Source organism: Cebus imitator, unplaced genomic scaffold (genome assembly GCF_001604975.1).
Source record: "Cebus imitator isolate Cc_AM_T3 unplaced genomic scaffold, Cebus_imitator-1.0 Scaffold3, whole genome shotgun sequence".
In the NCBI taxonomy this organism is placed as follows: domain Eukaryota; kingdom Metazoa; phylum Chordata; class Mammalia; order Primates; family Cebidae; genus Cebus; species Cebus imitator.
Genome location: NW_016107318.1, coordinates 766268 through 786526, shown reverse-complemented (window position 1 = coordinate 786526; position 20259 = coordinate 766268). Strand labels below are relative to the sequence as shown.

General features: G+C 38.0%; 1 protein-coding gene and 1 non-coding gene across 3 annotated transcripts in view; both read left to right on the top strand.

The window, feature by feature from the left end:
* ADGRL2 (adhesion G protein-coupled receptor L2) overlaps window positions 1-20259 on the top strand; it is a 416957-nt gene that overhangs the window by 116577 nt on the left and 280121 nt on the right. The window contains exon 1 of one of the 2 annotated variants that reach the window (XM_037739294.1): window positions 2396-2737. The exons of the other annotated variant lie outside the window; for it this stretch is intronic. The gene's annotated coding sequence lies outside the window, so the exon portion shown is untranslated. Of the gene's footprint in view, window positions 1-2395; window positions 2738-20259 lie in introns of those variants that run through there. 2 annotated transcript variants of the gene reach the window in all.
* LOC119471941 lies at window positions 16640-16780 on the top strand. The gene has a single exon (XR_005201038.1). It is a non-coding gene; the product is annotated as a U4 spliceosomal RNA (small nuclear RNA).

Sequence of the window (20259 nt, the reverse complement as noted above, 5' to 3'; positions counted from 1 at the left end):
ACTCATATGTTCCTAGAAGATAAGTTAGAGCTACTTTGGAATATGGTTAGGCAGTTTCCAAAATGGCAGAATTCTCTCTTTAGAAGCAATTAAGAATGAACTTTGGAGTCAGACACTCTCAGGGGTTCAAACTGAAGCTTTGCAGCTTAACAACCATGTAAACTTGTGAAAATTGCATAAGCTTTCTGAACCATAATTCCCCCTACTGTAATAAGAATTAAAATTATCTATGTGGATACTATGTTTCTTGTGACATAATTTGCATAAAGTGCTTTTTGCTCCTTATTAAATAATAAGTGCTCGACAAAAATGATAGGTGTTATGTTTTATTCTCATTATCTAGGATTGATTAATTGTTCCAATCCGCAGAGAGGTCTCTGAGACATGCACAAGCACTCTTTTGCCAGTGATTTGATGGAAAGCATGGAAGGCATGATAGTGATATTGTTAGGCTCTTTGCCAGGCTGTGTACTTTCAGGAAAGGGACCTGTCTTCTTGCCCTTGGTATGATCATTGTCTGACCCATAGTAGCCACTCAGATGTCTTTTAAAGAATGACACAAAATGAAATATGGTAACCAAGACATTGGAGAGCAAAGTCAGGAATCAAAATGTCTCAAATAATTAGAACAATTAGGGCCAGACCAGAGGTAAACTCTAGAATGGATAGAACAAGTTGTAAGAGATTTGATTAAACAGAATTTGGTATAAAAAAGATTTAGATGTTTCAGTTTTGTAAAATTTCAAGAAGTAAGAATAATAATGATGACAACCCCTCCTTGGAGTGCACTTCCTGCCTCCACAAAATTCTAAATTATTAGAGTCCAGAACAAGGCAGGCGTCAGTACCCATGTATTTTGCATAATTAGATCACATTTCAAATAGTGCATTCAGTTCTGACTGCCACATTTAGGAGGGACACGGACAACCTGGAATCTCTCCAATGTGGTGATAGGCCTTAAAAGCCATATCATGTTATAATGATTAAAGGAATGTTCAGTCTGAAGAAAGAGGAGATGTAGAGAAAAATGATAGCCATTTTTCAAATAGTTGAATAACTTTCATGTGGAATAGGGATTAAATTTATCCTCAGACGCTTTAGAAAAAGCTCATACCAAAGAATAGAAAATTCAGGAAGGTATTGGTCAAAAATAAGGAAGAACTCTATTTAAAATGAAACTAGATTGTCTTAGAAGTAGTAATGTGTTATCATCAAAGTTATTTAATTTTAATTTACTTGGCAAATGTTTACTGCTCACATTTATGTGCATACCATGTGTATACCCTATGTATGAAAGAAGCCTTCAAGAGTTTGCAGGCAAGTTGATTTATATAATTTATAATTTCCATATATGTAGTTATAAATGTACCTCTAAATATTTACTGAGCAAATATTTATTGAACATCATTAAATGTCAATTTTGTGCTAGATAACGTGCAAGTTGAAGCAAAGGCAATATTTTGTAAGAAATTTTTGCTCGGGTGAGATATTGGATGAAACTTTGATATTTAAGACCAAATCAATCTAAAAATAGCACAGTTTGCTTGATTTAAATGTCATTAAGGAATCAAGGGGTCTGAGAAAATTAAAATCCCACCTCTAGAGTACAGTACATTGACAAAGTGGGTTGCAATTACAAGTCAAATGCATGCCCTTTCCATCTATATAGCCCTATATTTTTTATGTTTGGTTCTGATCATGTTATACTTACATGACAAACACTACATATAATTTTGGCATGTTTCTAAAATCTTGTCTTGCTTCTTCAATACCTGAATTCCATTTACAAACATGCCTATAAAGAGACATGTAGTCAACCAACTTTTTTAAAAATACCACAGTCAACAATAAAATGAATTAACTGTCTCCTGCTCCTTAGGGAGCAAAAAAGATTTCCCTTTCCTTAAGAAGTTTACAGAATGCCTCTCCTATTATCCTTTTCTCTTTAGAAGAAGTAAAAGATCATAACTAACAGATGTATTTGATTTGCTATCTGAAAATTTAAAAGCAAAATGTACAACATCCACAGCGATGTTCATTTTAATTGTTTGAGGAACTCTGATTTTATTTTCTTCCTCAGCCTTTTGTTTTGCAAATAGTTGCTTTAAAAAGGTGAAAATACAGTAATTCTCTATGCTTAAAGAAAGCTGTATTTTTAAGAAGGGAACATAAAAAGAGTCTATTTTTGCTAAATGGTGAGATTTAATTAGAAGAGGGCGATTCTAAAAAGGAAACAAACAGAAAGCTGTAGAACAGCCCAGTCCTGCTCACTACAGCCCAATCCTGATTCAGCAAATAGGTATTTGCCAGTAGCAATGAGCATTGTGTGCTACAATGACGGTGCTGCTTAACTCGATACTGTTCCCACACCTCAGTTAGTCGGGCCCAGTGCGTGGGTAACTCATGAAGTCACTGGGTACTTGAGCAAAATATTGAAAGCAATGGAGGTTATGAGGGTTTAGAGACAGGTGGAACTGGCTACCTGATCACAGCCACGCCCAACTTTAAAAATGTACCTGGCAACAAAATTCATGCCAATATGACACCTGTCTGCTTAGGAAATTCCTGACGAAACACAGAAGGGCAGGTTTGGAATCATAACCGTCTTGTGACTGTGATCTCCCCAGGAGCCTCTCTGGAAAAGGCTCAATACTCTTTTCTCACTTGTTTACCAGTTGGAATTTGAAGGGAGCTTGATAGCTGTGTTCTATGTGGATCCAGCATTACAACTGATAAGGTAAGGGCAATTATATCTCTTTCTTGGATCATTAAAGTCAGAGTATAAAGAAATCTCCTACTGCTCCATCTTCCCTTTCAAATGTAGATTACTAGGGCAGTCTTGGCAGTGTATTGCAGGCACCAGAATTGTCTGGTCCCTGCTCTAAAAAGAGTTTGCCAGCCCGTGCAATAGCTGTAGTCTGTACAGGTTCTGGCTAATGGAATTCAGAGAAATGAGGAAGATGGTGAGCTGTGCTTGAGTGGTAAGGGGTGATTTCAAAGGAAAATGTCAAAGCAGCTCATCTCCCGAGGCCCTACATGATGATGTTTTAGTAGCCACCTTTATTCAGAGATTTAAATTTATGAAAAGAGGATCATAATGACATCTTAATTGCTCTGAGGATGTCTTTTCAAAAGAATTGTCACAGGAGCAGTTCCTTCAGAGGAACTGAGAAACCAAAGGAGATGGCTTTATTGTGGAAGAGTTGAAGAAATCCTTCTGTCCTAGACGTTAACATTTCTGGATCTCTCTGGTAAATAATAGTCTCTCTTTCAAGTCCATTATGTTTGATGAGGATTCAAAAAGTCTTAATCGAATCTAGCAGTCATTGCTGCTTCTTTCTCTCCTAATCTCCCTGATTTTGAATTATGAGATCCTTATCTTTTAAAATAAAACATCATTTGTTAAAGCCTTTTCAAAATTAAGACTAAAACCATCACAACTAATTGTTTCTTGGCATCAAATAAACACATTTTTAAAGTTTGATGAATTGTTTGTAAGCTCTAATCAAGTGGGTGGAGTCATAAAAGAGGGGAGGGAACCCACTGAAACAATATATGTAATTTGTTTGCATTAGTGTTTGAGATAATTACAAAGCAAGTGTTCAAAAGCTGTTCTTTATCTTTATACCAGAAGGGGGAAAGAGAGGAGAGGAAATGCATAAGAGCACCCAGCCATTGTCAGCTGCTCTCTAAAACATTGCCGGATTCACAATTGTCGAACATTAGCATTACTAAGAATGCCGGGGACAGCGTGTCACGTTGAATGTAGAGTGATGACTTCATAGGAAGGCAAAGCTGAGGATATGACCAGTTTGCAGTCACAGAAAAATCAGCTTTAATTAATTTGAGTGCCAGCTCTGTGTATAATTACACAGCATGAGAGTTTGCATGCAAATGCAGAAATGCTGATTGTTCAAATACTTGCACTTGCTCATTAATACGTTGGGACTAAGCAGGGCTGGCAAGCAGACAGGGTACAGCGCACACAGTGCCTGCCGGCTAATGTGTATTATATTGTAGTTAGCAAACAGATTTCAGATGTTTCTCCTTTCTTTCAATAATAAGCACAAAAATATGTATGTCATGTTCATCTCTGACATACCTTGTTTTCTTTTTGATTAAAATAAAATGTTTTGGGTTTCTAAAAAAACCGTTGAGAGTACATTAAACATTACTAGAACACTGATTTATAACCATTTGATATCAGTAACATGGATGCCAGGTCTGGGATATTTCTATTTGACATTTCACGTAATTGTCCAAACTGATCATATTTTATAATTGGTGAAACTATATTCAAACAATATAAGTTTATGATTAAATCTCGTGGAGGAACAAAGGGAGAGGCACGACTGTATTGCCTACTTGTCTGTCAAATCTAGTATCTTGTAGCCAGCATTGGCTAGCTCCAGAAGCTTCAGTAGCACTGATTTCTTTGTGAAAGTAGCTACTCTTAAGTGTCATGTGGTGAGATTTTCCATTCTGACCACTGAATCTTTCTGTGGAGATCAGCTTCAACCAAATTCCTAACTACCTTGACAACACCCTAAGGGAAAAAGTCTGCCTAAATCACTGCCCTAGGAACATCTGATAATTTATTAAGGAAATGGTATAAAAAAATAAGGAATTTGCCCAAGTCCCCCAAATCTGGTACCACTATCAATGCTGTCAGTTTTCTTGCCAACATTTCAATGCATTTTAGTTCTATAAATATTTATGGAGCACCCATTTCTGTCAGACACTGCAAAGCAGAGGATATACCATATATAGTAAGCAAGATAGATAGACTCTCTGCATTGGCTATGTCTTTTCTCCCGGGAATTGTCTCAGGAAAGAACCTTACTCAGTTCCTTGGGAAATGCGTGCTTTTAGCAGTCATTACCTTGGGGAAAGCCCACATTACAGAAACTTGAATCTATGGCCTTCCATAAATACAGTTTTCATGGTTCTTCTGGAAGCCTGACTAGTTGTCTGATATTCTTTCAACTCTATTCTTGTGTAAAATGAAGGAAGCTACCTCTGCCTTGAGGGTTGAATGGAAATTTAAAGGATATGTGAAAGAGTCTATCAGGCAAGCCCAAAAGTTTTATAAGAATTGACTGAAGAGGAAGGTTGTCATACCTTTCCCCGAAAGCCTATATCTGTAAGAATAGACATTTCTCAAGGAAAAAAGGTGAACACAACATGTAGGTAGATATGGGGCACTTTACACCACTGGGTCTGACCAAAAGTAGGCAGGCATCTACCTATGTGTTTTCAATATGACCAGCTGAGGAACACCAGCTAGACAGCATGGCTCCTTCTTTCTAAAAAATCTGCCAATGTACATGTTCAAGATGGAAGGTGACAATAAAAACACTCATACATACCACCTAGCCTTCCACTTCACTTTCAGAGTAGTCATAACCTTCTCATGCCACATATCAAAACTACACAAGAAGGAAGAAGAAAATCCAGGATGGTGAAAGAAATCCAGGGTATCTTCGTGATGTATAACACACTAATTTGGGAACAGTAGTTTTCAGAGAATAACTATAAACTGCAAGTACCCTGAGCTCAAACAACTTTTCTTTATAGCTCTATCATGATCATGTCAGACACACATGATTAGAAAACAAAACAAAAAGAAAAATTTCCAAAACATGTATGAATTAAGAAAACAACATCTTGCTGGGATCAAAATATTAAACAATATTTGTTATGTGGATTACTGATATCTTTACCTAGGAGAGTTAGAACAAATCATAGGGGATTTTGCCTGTAAGAAATGAATTCTAATGGGGTTATGGTGATACATGAGAGGAATCATATTCATAAATGATGCAAATAATTTCATGAAGCTATTTAGGGACAGGAAAGAAAGATAATACATTTGTAAAGAAGAAAGAAGCAAATTTATTCTGGAACTAGAAAGTGTTTAGGAAACCTGAGAAAACTAGCTACAGAGATGAAGAAAGCATGTAATCCAGTATAGAAGCACAACACACTGGGCTGGTTCAGGATGGTCAATCGTGCTGATTAATACAGCGTGAGAACAACAGAAGGGCTGAAAACAGCTAGTGAGTCAGCAATGATTAGGCCACAAGAAATGTTTCCATAGATTTGTGGGCTGAAATATGTATTCCACAGAAGATGTAGTTCAAGGGCATGAGAAGAATGAAGGGGAGAATAATTGAAGATAGCAAATGTGAGGAATCTGTACCCAGAAAGTGAAGGGGAAGAAGTAAGCAAGATAAAGTTTAGAAAGTGGAGATTCGATCACGTTTGTAGAAGGGAAGGAACTAGCGGAGCAAGAACAATTGGAGTTGTTAGGGGAAATGTGTCACTCATGGAACAGGAGTTGGGGAGAGTCCAGGTAGTTATGCTAGCTAGAGAATTTCTGTTTTCTGTTGTTGTTGTTGTTGTTACCTTATTTAGGAAAAGAGGATGGTGACAGAAAATCTGAGGTGGAGGCGAGGCAAGTTAGGAAAGTATGTGCTAGATGCCTTTGGTCCGATGTGGACATCGGTGACATCATCTCCTGGGAAAGTAAGTATAGGGAAGGGTGGAAATGACACGGAGATGAAAACAACTTTATTCTCTTGCTGAAGAAAAGGGAGAGCAAAGTAATTTAAAACAATTTGCAATGAAAATGGGTAAAAAAAAATTTAAGGAGAATGAAGAAATGGAAACTGGTTATTGTAAAGTTTCACTTAAACATTAACTTGTGCCAAGGTTAAATAAGTCTGGACTTAGGATTACCTAACAGTCTCTAAGTTTACATTTTCCAATATCAACACACCAAAAGTAATGGGTTTTTTGTTTGTTGTTTGTTTGTTTTCTTTTTATTTAGTGCTCTTGTATTCTACACTGAGGAAGGAAGTGTGGGACAGATATCTGCATATGAAGTAAAGCAGGCAGATAAGCTTAGTCTTTGTTTGTTTGTTTGTTTGTTTGTGAGATGGAGCCTTGCTCTGTCACCCAGGCTGGAGTGCAGTGGCAGGATCTCAGCTCACTGCAACATCTGCCTCCCAGAGTTCAAGCAATTCTCCTGCCTCAGCCTCTTGGGTAACTGGGACTACAGATACATGCCACCACACCCGGCTAATTTTTTGTATTTTTAGTAGAGATGGGATTTCACCGTGTTGCCCAGACCGGTCTTGAACTCCTGTGCTCATGCAACCTGCCCACCTCGGCCTCCCAAAGTGCTAGGATTACAGGCGTGAGCCATCACACCTGGCCAAGAGCTACCCCTTTCCCCTGCTCATCTTTGGCCTTGCTGATAACAGTAAACGTATTTATTTAACTGCATGAAACAAACCTGTATGGGGATGCTTAGGCCTCCCTTCATCATCCCACTTCCCCTCTTATGCAACCCAGATTCCCGTTGGCTCATACCACTTGGGTGAAACACCAAATTCAGGGCAGCCATCTCCTAAAAACCAGTTAAATAAAGTACCAATGCTTTACTTGTCAAAAAGAGAAGGCCCTAAAGGTCTGACTGTCTGCTTAATGTGTCTGGAATGACCATTAGCATTTTAGGGTAGCTGCATTCTTAGGCTTAGCTGGTCAGTCCGGTTTTCCTGCCTCGAGATAGAGCATAGCACATCAGTCACTAAGTGGCTGCCTGTGGACACAGGGTATCCCCTGGGAACAGCAGGCGTGGGTATGGTCTAACAGGGACACTGAGCATTGGATTCCTGGAAAGATCGGTGGTAGAGGCATGTGGATGTCTGGGCCCTCAAGGACCAGATAGTAATCAGTAGGAAAAGGAACAAGACAAAAATGGTCTCAGAATAGTTCTGGTTGCCATTTGCTGCTGCTTCCGAGTCCCTTCTTCTTTGGTGCTCTTTCTCTGCTTTCCGCTTCTCCACCTTTCCCAGATCCCAAGTCTAAGGGTCCTATTGACCAGGTAAAGGAGTTTGTAACATGTAGCAAATAGGGAATGTTGAAGATTTTTAAACACAGGAATAATACCTTAATTCAAACCCAAAGATTTCTTGAGGAGTTACTGTATGTCAGGCACTGGGGTGTATGTGAGGGAATTGAAGATAAACATATCAGAACTTTTACTTAAGGAATTCATCATCTAACAAAACTGTTAAACTTGAATACTGGATGACATAGAGGCACCAAAGAGAGGAAAAGAGGATGATGACAGAAAAAGGCACTTCTTCTGCAGAAAGAGAAAAATATTGGCAAAGCAGATGTCTAAAGCAAATGCATTTTGATATGGAAATGTACATAAACATGAACAAAACTGTGTTTTATTTATTTTATTTTTTTATTTTTTTGAGACAGAGTCTTAGTCTGTCGCCCAGGCTGGAGTGCAATGGTGTGATCTCTGCTTATTGCAACCTCCGCCTCGCAAGTTCATGCAGCCCTCTGCCTCAGCCTCCCAAGTAGCTGGGATTCCAGGCACCTGCTACAACACCCAGCTAATTTTTGTATTTTTGGTAGAGACAGGGTTTCCCCATCTTGGCCAAGCTGGTCTTTAACTCCTGACCTCCTGATCCACTCACCGCAACCTCCCAAAGTGCTGGGATTACAAGCATGAGCCACCGTGCTTGGCCCTGTGTTTTATTTTTCTGGCAGCAATGTATAATATTGTTTGGATACAGAAGAGTGTAAAGAGCACTTAGGCAGCTATTGAGATCGCCTATAGAAAAGAGGGGACGGGCTGGGTGCGGTGGCTCAGGCTTACAGTCCCAGCACTTTCAGAGGCCAAGGTGGGAGGATCTCTTGTGGCCAGGAGTTTGAGGCTGGCCTGGGCAACAGTGAGATTCCATCTCTATAAAAAATTTTAAAGGTTAGATAAGCATGCTGGTAGAAGCCTATAGTCTTAGATATTCAGGAGGTGGAAGCAGGAGGATCCCTTGAGCCCGGGATTTCCAGGTTGCAGTGAGCTGTGATTATGTGAGCTATATATACTGCAGCCTGAGAGAAAGAGCAAGACCCTGTCTTTAAAAAAAAATTAAGCCAGGCGCGGTGACTCATGCCTGTAATCCCAGCACTTTGGGAGGCCAAGGTGGGTGGATCACGAGGTCAGGAGATCGAGACCATCCTGGCCAACATAGTAAGGTCTGCCCTGTCTCTACTACAAAATACAAAAATTAGCTGGGCGTGGTGGCACACGCCTGTAGTCCCAGCTACTTGGGAGGCTGAGGCAGGAGAATTGCTTGAACCCAGGAGGTGGAGGTTGCAGTGAGCCAAGAGATTATGCCACTGCACTCCAGCCTGGCGCCTGGCAACAGAGCGAGACTCTGTCTCAAAATAAATAAATAAATAAATAAATAATAAATAAATAAATAAATAAATAAATAAAAATTTAAAAGGGATGAAAAAGGATATAAACAGTGGTCATACCTTAGAGGAGAAATTGACAGAGTTTTGCATATTATTGCAGAGAGAAACAGGAAAGCTGTCATACTTGACTTTAAGGTTTCAAACCTTGGTGATGACATTTTTGAAAAAACAGGAAACAAAGGAAGAGATGTTAATGTGAGAAGGAAGATATAGAATCCAATATGGACATAATGAGTGTTTTTAGGTGCCAGAGCTTGTCTTTTTAGAGAACAGAGGTGGAAACCTCTATTTAGCACTGAGGCGACAACAGGGCTAACAGCAGAGCTGTGGGCATCCTTTGCAGACAAGACCCAAAGGATAAGTGAGACTGTCAAGGAAAAGAGAGAACAGGCGAGAAGAGGCTAAGGAACAAACTTTAAGATCACATACACCAAGAACACGAAGAGGAACGCGACAGAAGTTACCGTCACACAGGTATAAAGAAAACCGAGAATGTCCCAAGACAGGAGGAAAGGGTGGAGAGTTTCTGGAAGCAAGGCCTCATCAAGCAACAAGGAGGAGACAGAGACGAGGAAGATGAAATATGAGAACATCAGATGTCACAATGACTTAGTCATGGATGACTTTCAAGAGACGGATTTCATGAAGAGATTTCTCTTCATAGGAAAAGAAGTCATAAGCTGGGTAATAAGGACTTACCAAATGGCTCTAGCGTATGTTAATATTGAAACAAAAGCAAAGCATTAAGTTTTCTAGGAGTTTAGCCCTAAATTGGAGGAAGAGAAGATAAGAAATAGGGACTACCTATTTCTTATCAAAGGATAAGGAAAGTGGTACCAATTTAACTTGGTCTGCTGACCATTTTACCCAATCGGAGGCCTGTTGTAATCCTGCTTTCTCTCAAACTGTTACTGCCCATCCTCAAGTGAAGGTGGGTGGCAGTTAATGGGGAAAGACTTGATGACTAAGGTTAATTATCTGAAAAAAAAATACAGTGTACAATTATCTGGGAAAAAAGAAGGATGACTAAGGCCGTAAATCACAATCAGGCTCTTCCTACAATTCATGCTTAGGAATTAAAGGAATTTTCTCCTAAGAAAGTCATCTCCACTCCACCCACTGTTCATGGCCTATTTTATCTTTTTGAACACAGTCTATCCTCATAGGAGAATGAATGTACATACTTTTTTGTTTTTTATAACCTGCCCATAGGAAAACTCCTTGATGATAATCCTTTCATGTAAAGTGTGTTCCTTGGCGCCTGGTGATTTTTAAAGGCTATGCAATTCTCACAACAGCTTTGCTATCCATGTGGCAAATTCAGTGGTCAGTCTCCCTACCTTGTTATGCTTAGTTTAAAAACCATGGTAATCTGGAAAAACGTAAATGAATGTATATCTTTCCTTGGCTTTCACTTGAGTGTATATCATTGTTGTTGCATCCACATGTTGGATGCTCAGTGCTTGGGTCTACCCAAAGCAATTTGATAACACATAGCACCATATTACCTGTGAGTGGAATATTATTTTTGCCCTATTCAGATACTTTTTTATTAGCCACCCACAAATCCTCATCAACTACATACAGATACCTGTTTAAGTGTATGCAGCTGAGGTATGGCATATAGCTTGCTGGAAGAGAATATTATTATGTTTTTACCTAATAGGTAATCTCTGTGTTATCCAAGAGTTATGTATGGGAAATATGAATTATCCATGTGTCATATTCACAGAGCATTCAGTTGCACTTAGTTTGTGTTCTTCTTTTCAAAATGTAAGTAGCTATTTTAAATGCCTACGCTTGTTCTCTATTTCTTTTTAGTTATAAGAATATCTCTGCCATTTATATAATTTTTGCCAACTTCTTATTTTTGTGTATATGTTTGTGTACCTGCACACACACACACACACACACACACACACACACACACACACTCTGAAGCACTCAGGGAGGCACCTTCATAAACTTGCCCTGCATGGTTGTTGGTTTATCCGTCAAAGAAATCATTACCAAGAGAATGCCTTGCTTTATATGCTTACTAAATTTTTTAAAAATGCTTTTCATTATATTTATGCAAACATAACTTGGCTAGCTCATAATTTACCAAATGCAAGCATTTGTCAGGGTTATTTCCAATCACTCAGAAAAATGTGGCTTTGTGTATTTTGATTATTTAAAGCAATATTATTTCCATTATGCATATCTGCCGCCAGAACAGCATGACTGTCTTGACTGAGGAAGTGCGAATGCTCTTAATTTTCATACATGCATCTCCAGAAGTACTTTTTATTGTTTAGCCAATGCACAGATAGTGATGTAGGCATAAATGTTTTTGCACACATTTATTTTCCTTGGCACTTCAGAAAAGAAGAGTAATGCAAAGGTTAATAACATATACTATTGTTTGCATTAAAATTTACATATATATACTAAATTGTAAGCTGAGGAAATGTGTAATATTTTGAAGTATAAAAATTAGGATAAACTCCTTTTACAGAAATCTGTTATGTGATCACCTTTTATTTATATACTTCAGCTAAACACTTTCCTTTCATTCTTTTTTTCTTTGGGCTTGTATAAGCTTTCTACCAAACTCTAAAGTTCTTAGGGATCAAATAGTGCCATTCAAACTTGCTTACCTTGCCTTGAAACAAATCAACTTACATGCTCATTAGACGGGTCCATTATTTTCCAAGGGGACAGGAAAGGAAAACAGACAAAGTATTAGAGACCACTCTTCTGAACATGGTCTCACATATAACTATAGAATGAAATATTTTTTTCTGAGTTACTATATTTAATTGAATCTAAGATGCTATCAATGGTAAGATGTAACTTATTTGATATTCTAAAAAGAAAAACTAAAACTCTGCCAATGAAACTATGATATACTATTGGTTGAACAAGTTATCCTAATTTCAGAGAAGTCATTAGAGCGCTGCAAAAGTAATTGTGGTATCTGCCATTAAAAGTACTGCAAAAGCAGCAATTACTTTTGCACCAGCCTCATGACAGACAAGATCCATTTTACAAATTGCTTCTGCTGTTTTCCATGTATACAGTTATCAAGAAGATATTTTCTCTTTTAAGAGATATGACTTTGGCTTGAAGGAAGTAGAATAGTAGTATAAAAAGTTTAAAAAAAAACCTACCTTAATGTTTGGAGGATTTTTTTCTTTTTAATTTAAACTTTATTCTTGTTTCTGTGAGTCTTTTTGTTTATTTGTTTTTGAGATGGAGTCTCGCTCTGTCACCCAGGCTAGAGTGCAGTGGCATGATCTCGGCTCACTGCAACCTCCGCCTCCGTGTTTAAGCTATTCTCCTGCCTCGGCCTCCTACGTAACTAGGTTTACAGGCATCCAACACCATGCCCAGCTAATTTTTGTATTTTTAGTAAAGATGGGATTTCACCATGTTGGTAACGCTGGTGTCAAACTCTTGACATCATGATCCGCCTGCTTCGGCCTCCAAAAGTGCTGGGATTACAGGCACGAGCCACTGCGCCCAGTCTATTTCTGTGAGTCTTTAGGCTATGGGTTGATCTAGCTGGCACTTGATTCCCCTACTCACTGTCTCCACAGCTCCCAGTTTCTCCGCCCATCAGTCTCTCTTCTCCACACCATTAAGAGGCATTTGAAATTTTGAGGTGAGTACTAAATATGCCTGAAAGTATCATTATAAAGAAATATTCACAAATGGTCAATCAAGCTTTAAAAAATTTTTCAAAACATGTTAAAAACTATCCTATCCCAAACAAATTGTTGTAATAGGTATACATTGATAATGAAAGAAGTAAAGCCAATTGTTTGGCTATCAGAGAAGGGACTTATGGAGAAATTACTGGTTCCCCGACCCCTTCACCACCTCAACTTGATTTAATTAGTTGATTAATCATGGCTGATTAACTAGTCACCTGTGGCCTGTCTCCTTATCTGTTTTGGAGATAGGAATTATGAGGAAACAAAACTAGGAGGAAATATTAAATTGCAATTTAATTGATTCATCATGTATTGCATATCAAGATATTTTCTAACGTGTCAGATTCTTCTGGCATTATATACAATATTCACTTGCTCATCACTCATCCATCTGTTAAATAAACCCATATGAAGTACCTCACGAGTCTCAGGTACTCTGGATAGAAAGAAAAACAGTGCTGCTTTCTGTAGCAGTGGTTCTCAAACTTTTTGTTACCTAAGAACTCATCTCCACTCTCAAAAATTATCGAGGATTCCAAAAAGTTTTGTCAGGTGTGATGGCTCATGCCTGTAATCCCAGCACTTTGGGAGGCAGGCCGATCACTTGAGTCCAGGAGCTGGAGACCAACCTGGCCAACGTGGCGAAACTTCATCTCTACTAAAAGTACAAAAAATTAGCCAGGTATGGTGGTGCACGCCTGTAGTCCCAGCTACTCAGGAGGCTGAGGCATGAGAATCACTTTAACCTGGGAGGCAGAGGTTGTAGAAAGTTGAGATCACGCCACTGCACTCTAGCCTGGGTGACAGAGTGAGACTCTGCTCAAAAAAAAGAAAAAAGAACTTTTATTTTTGTGAATTTCATCTCTCATCACCACATTAGAAATTAAAATGAGAAATTTTAAAATATTTAATTGTTAATTCAATATTTATGAAGAAAATTAGCCTTGTTCAGATATTAGACACAGAAAAGGAAGCTTTTTTTTTTTTTTTTTTTTCAGACTCTTGCACTGTCACCAGGCACCAGGCTGGAGTGCAGTGGTGCAATCTAGGCTCACTGCAACCTCTGCCTCCCGGGTTCAAGCAATTCTCCTGCCTCAGCCTCCCGAGTAGCTGGGACTACAGGCACATGCCACCATGCCCAGCTAATTTTTTTGTATTTTTTAGTAGAGATGGAGTTTCACTATGTTGGCCAGGATGGTCTCAATCTCTTGACCTCGTCATCCACCTGCCTCGGCTTCCCAAAGTGTTGGGATTACAGGCATGAGCTACCGCGCCCGGCCAGGAAGCATATTTTAATAGCCTTTCAGATAAGTGTGCTATTCTTTTTTGATACTGAACAAAGCTTTGACAAATAGTTTACTAAAGATTAGTTGCATGGTGGAATTTGAAACCATATCAATGAACATTTAAAAATATGCTGCATTAAAATAATTAGTTAATCTTACATTTTGAATAGATCTTTAACCAATAAACTACATGCATGATTTTGTAACATCATTCATTGGTCATTTAGAAAGTATTGTTTCACTGAGTTATGCAGGTTTCCCAAAATGTCAGCATATTTCATAAAACATTTTAAAAGGAATCACCACTGTTAATATCACCACCAAACTCATCAGTAAAGTCTTTACATATTAGGAAGCTGTCAAGTTCACAGTGACAGATACTAATTGTTCTTCAGGTTACAATTCTTGTCTACATGTTTGAATTTTATCATTGGCAATAAGTACTATTGATTGTTTTCCTTGAAGTGACTTGGCTTGCTTTCATTCATTGTTTAAAAAATATCTGCACAACACCTAAGTCTCAATAACCATAGTTTGTCTGTCAGTTGCTTTTTAAAGTAAAAATGGTATTTCATGAAAAGAGTAGCTATTTCAGGTTACACCTCAAACATTTATCTCACAAATGCTTTTCCTCAAGACAATTAGATCTCAGTAGTCAGTGAAAGTGCTTTTTGCATGCATCCATTTTGTCATATAGAATATTAAAGATGTATATTCAGATATTTAGATTTCATAAAATTAACAATGATTTCATTGTTTTTAAAAAGATATCCTTAACTGAAATTGGTATTGTTTTGTTTGTTGTTTGTTTTGTGTTGTTTTTGCTTTTGTTTTATTGCAAGTGTGAGGTGGTTAAGAATATGGCTATAGTGTTACATATGGTTTGGTGCCACAGTTTTAATTTATGCTAAGGTGTTAGCAGTTTTATACACCAATGCTTTCTGTCATCAGTGCAAATCTCAACAGAGTGAAAAAGGCAAGTAATGTCTCAGTATTATTTTGAAAATAGATTTGACATTGTAAATCCCCCTGAAAGGGTCCAGGGACCCCAGAGGATCTGCTAACTTCACTTTGAGAACCTACTCTAGAGATTGAAAGGTTAAGGGAGAAGACAGATTAATGAACATGCTTTTTCAGTGGTTTGTAATAAGTACAGTGATAGAGGAAAGCACAAAATCTTTTCAGAGCACTTTTTAAAGGAGAATATATCTGAGTGTGATCCTGAAGAACACTGAAGTGTCAGCCAAGTGATGAAGGAAGTTTTTGGCTAATCTAATCCTGTGCCCGGAATATGATTTCTGTTTTCATTTTACCAATGCTTTCTAAAGCCTAAAAACATCTCAACCATATGGTTTTTATACAGCAATTGGATTTTAAAAAAATGTATGCCCGGTCAAGTAAGGCAATTAATAAACAATTACCACTCAAGGTTGAGTTACTATGGGAATTTGGAAGGAAGGACCTGGAGAGTTGCATGAGATTCCATGTTGTATTGCATAGACATTTTTATGTGGTAAGCCAGATGTCATCTATTTCAAATACTTCTGGGCTCTGTGTCCCAATAGAAATAAATTCAAATCAGTCTTCATCAATGTGACCTTGTAAGATGTCACTGAACTATTTTAACTAACACTGAAAAAAGATGAAATGACTGACATGGATTCAATCCCTAACATACGACTTGGTGGCCTTACAAATATGATTACATTTAATTATCAAACAATTTAATAGGTATTATATACTCCCATATTTAAGACCAAGAGACTGAGGTTCAGAGACATTAAGTAATATGCCAAAGGTTACAAAAGCGCATACTGTGCAGAACTGGCTTCTAAGCCAGCTGTGTTCAACTGGGAAGTCCCTGTTCTTTCTCAAACTGGGATATATATAACTGGGAACAGGCAGAGATATTTCAGGAGTAAGATAAGCCCCATAAAACACAATGCCCATCCTGCTGGAGCACCAATTTGCCTGGACAGTTGATTTTTTTTTTTTTTTTTTTTAGACAGTCTCACTCTGCCACCCAGACTGGAGTGCAGTAGCATCTCAGCTCAGAGGCAGCCTCTGCCTCCCAGGTTCAAGTGATTCTCATGCCTCAGCCTCCTGAGTAGCTGAACTACAGGCACGCACCACCATGCCCATCTAATTTTTTGTATTTTTAGTAGACATGGAGTTTCACCATGTTGGCCAAGCTGGTCTCAAACGCCCGACCTCAGGTGATCTGCATGCCTTGGCCTCCCAAAGTGCTGGGCTTACCGGCGCGAGCCACTGTACCTGGCCCGATAGTAGATTCTTAAAATATTTTTTAAATTAAAAAAACCCAGATATATAATGAAATAGAATTAAAATCATTTGAAGATGGAGACTTTCAGCCTTGTGCAGCGGCAGTATCGTAGCCAATGAGGTTTATCCGAGGCGCAATTATTGCTAATTGAAAAGTTTTCTCAATACCCCGCCTTGACGACTTGCAATACAGTCAGCACTGGCAATTTTTGACAGTCTCTATGGAGACTGATTTAAAAAAAAAATAGAAGATGGAGACTTCCAAGGCATTCCTTCTTGAGAGGGAAGGACCTAGGATCTTCCTAGGGCATCTAAGAGTTGGAGTTCATAGTCCTCTGCATTGAGGGGACTTTTGAGATACACCCTGAGACATTCATTTTTTTATGTCAAACAAACCAATGTGTTTTGCCCAGTAACTAGAACAAATGCTGTTCAGTTAGTGTGCAAAGAAGTCTAAAAGTGCTCCCAATTCCTGCTTGTTGTGCGTATAATACATATTTCTAAGCATGATTCACAGATGTGACATCAGCATATACCAGAAGAGGTAAGGCTAGAGGGGAAGAAATGGTTAACTCTAATACTTACAAAGAGCCACTAATGGCCAATGATAGTGATGACGATGAGAATGAGTGTGATGAAAATGATATTTTTTGAGTATCTACCATGTGCTGAGCACTATGCATAAATTCATCATCTTAAGTAAACTGCACAACGATCTTATAAGTTGATCTTATTGTCCCCTTTTGTGTATGTACCCAGATGTAATACTATGCATTTGTGTTATCTCAACAAATCTAAGCTATTATTATCCATATGCTGCTGACGAAAAATTGGTCTCAGAGTGGATAAGCAATCACCCAAGTTTATACAGTAACTAAATGATGAAAATATGTAAATACCCTGATGGGTTTGTCTCAAAAGCCCTAGATCATTCCATGCCATGCTGCCTTGATATAAGGTAGAGATACTGTATTAGTCTGTTCTCACACTGCTAATAAATAAATACCCGAGACTGGGTAATTTATAAAGGAAAATAAGTTTAATGGCATCACAGTTCCACATGGCTGGGGAGGCCTCACAATCATGGCAGAAGGTGAAGCAAGAGCAAAAGCATGTCTTACATGGCAGCAGGCAAGAGAGCAGTCTTTGTAATACCCTCAGATCTTGCTAGACTTATTCACTATCACAAAAATAGCATGGAAAAATCCTCCTCCCATAATTCCATTACCTCCCATTAGGTCCCTCCCATGACACATGGGGATTATGGGAGCTTCAATTCAAGATGAGATTTGAGTGGGAAACAGCCAAACCATATCAGATACCTATATCATTTGTCATTTAAATTTGGATACTTTTGAAAGTAAAAGTGGATACTATTGTTGATTGTATCAGAGCAAGAGAAATAAATTAAGATTGCCTCAGAAAATAAGGAATAAATAGTTACCTCACTATAGGCAAAGATAAAGGCTGAGTGGTATCAAACTTCTTAAAAATATATGCATCAAGATATTTCTTTAAAATATTGACTAATCATTTCACCTCAAGCAACTTTTTATAGTATGGAGTAGGGCAGGGAGAAGGCACACATATGTGCTTAATACTGAAGAAATAATTTTTACCTAGCAATTTATAGAGTAAAAACATGCATCATTTTTGATACATTTTTATACACAATATAACAGAAGTCAGTCACAAAACTCTAAAGGGGATAAAGAAGATTTAGAAAACTCGAATTCAGTATTAGAAGTTAATGAATGTGGCACTTACTGTGTGCTGAAATATTATAACTTACTGATGGAGGGGAGAAAATTCTGAGAAGTGTGCTACATACTTGAATATTTCCTATTTCAGAAATAATCCTGTAACAATAACTGAGACAGTTTTATATAATTGTGGCAGGTAGTCACTCCACCCTGATTCAAGTACAGGTTTGGGCATGTTTTTTTTTTCTTTTGTAGTTGCTTCTACTCAATGTATCATAGGTGTAAGTCCTTAATTTTTTTCCAGTAAAAGAAGAATAGCTTATAATTTCTTTTGTTTCTTTTTCTTTGATGCAAGAGTTCTCTCCTCCCAATTTTTAACCTGCTTTGTTCAGACATTTTTTTTCTGCTCTAGTTTTTTCTTTTTCACTCCTCAGATTTACATAAAGTTACGTGACTTAAGCTATTTGTGACATTATTTTTGGATTTTACTGCTTCTTGCTTTGGCTGCTCCTGATCATATCCAGATTTATTTTCTAGAGGAAGCCAATTTAGTAAAATCTTTTTTTTTTTTAAATAAGTACTGTAAGCTTTCAACCAAACAGGCCACTCAAATGTACAGAAGAAAAAGCCATATTTATTCACAAACAGATGGGTTTTGCTTTTTCCTTTTTTTAATTCTAAAGAGACAGATATATATGCTTGAGTACTACAATATGTATAGCTTTGAACAAACATTTTATGCAGACATTAGGTCTAAACACAAGGAAAAGCAACAACTCAAATAGTATAATATACGGAGATTTTTCTGTAGTGTGTATGTGCATCTTGTAAATTCTTGTGCTTAAAGTTGCCTTTCAACCTTTTAAAATCATCCTTATCAATCTTTTCAGTTGGCTGGACATAAGAAAAGGAGGCTTTTCTCATGAATGAATATGAGAGTTATTATGTTAAGCATGGAGTAAGAGTGTGCTGAGCACTTAATGCAACATGACATGCCTGGTACTCCCCACAAGCTTACCTTCAAAAGGATGAGACAGAGACAAATATAGCTCTGTGTACATGTCAAATGGCCAAGTGCTGAGGGGGAAATATCTCTTATCCCCCTGCTTTTTTTCCCATTGTCTCTCCATGAGACCAAGGTCACAGAACCTAATGAGGAACAGAAGTCAAAGGAAGTAAAGATCTTAGGTCTCCTGTACAGTACCTGGATTATAATTAATAGCTGAGGTTTTGAGGCCAACCAGATCAAGAAAGGCAAGATGTTCTGTTCCCACAGGCGCCTGTAAGCTTGGCAATGCTAAAGTTAGGGATGGTTTGCCTCTTCAGAGCCCTGCAGCATCATAATTGCTCAAGGTCCTGAAATATATGATATCATTTCATATGAAAATGTGGCAAGGGCAGAGAGAAGAAAGACTCAAGTGATAGAAAGCGAAGAAAGAAAAGCATGTTACTATTATATTTTTATACTAATGACCTTCACTTGGTCTCTAACACAGTCTGTCAGATCTTAAAAGTTTATTTCTAGCCTTAAAGAAAGTAGCTTGAACAGTTTATATTTCTGGATATGGCAGGCAGCGTGGTAAAGGAAAAAGCAAGGTCCCTGGAGGCAGAGAGGTGTGTGCTTGATCAGTTCTGCTATAGACTTTGCGTGACCTTAAGCAACTTCCTTAGATAACTCAAGCTCTGTTTTGTTACTTGTAAAATGGTTACAATAATACTTACTCCCCAGTGTTATTCTGAGTACTAAATGAGTTCCTATACCCAAAGCATCTAGTCCAAGGCCTGCATGACTTTGTGTTCATTCATTGGGTATTGCTATTGTCATTAAAAATATAATTTTATTCCCAGAAATTACATTTTATTACTGTCATAACCTTATAGACCAACAACAAACTGAGTAATCTCTTCCGTCTCTTCCCTGTGTGGCCGGCACTTTTGGAGAAAAATTTCTTAGAGGGAAATTAAAGCAGTACAACCAGCTGTGATTTGTCAGGGTCATATAAA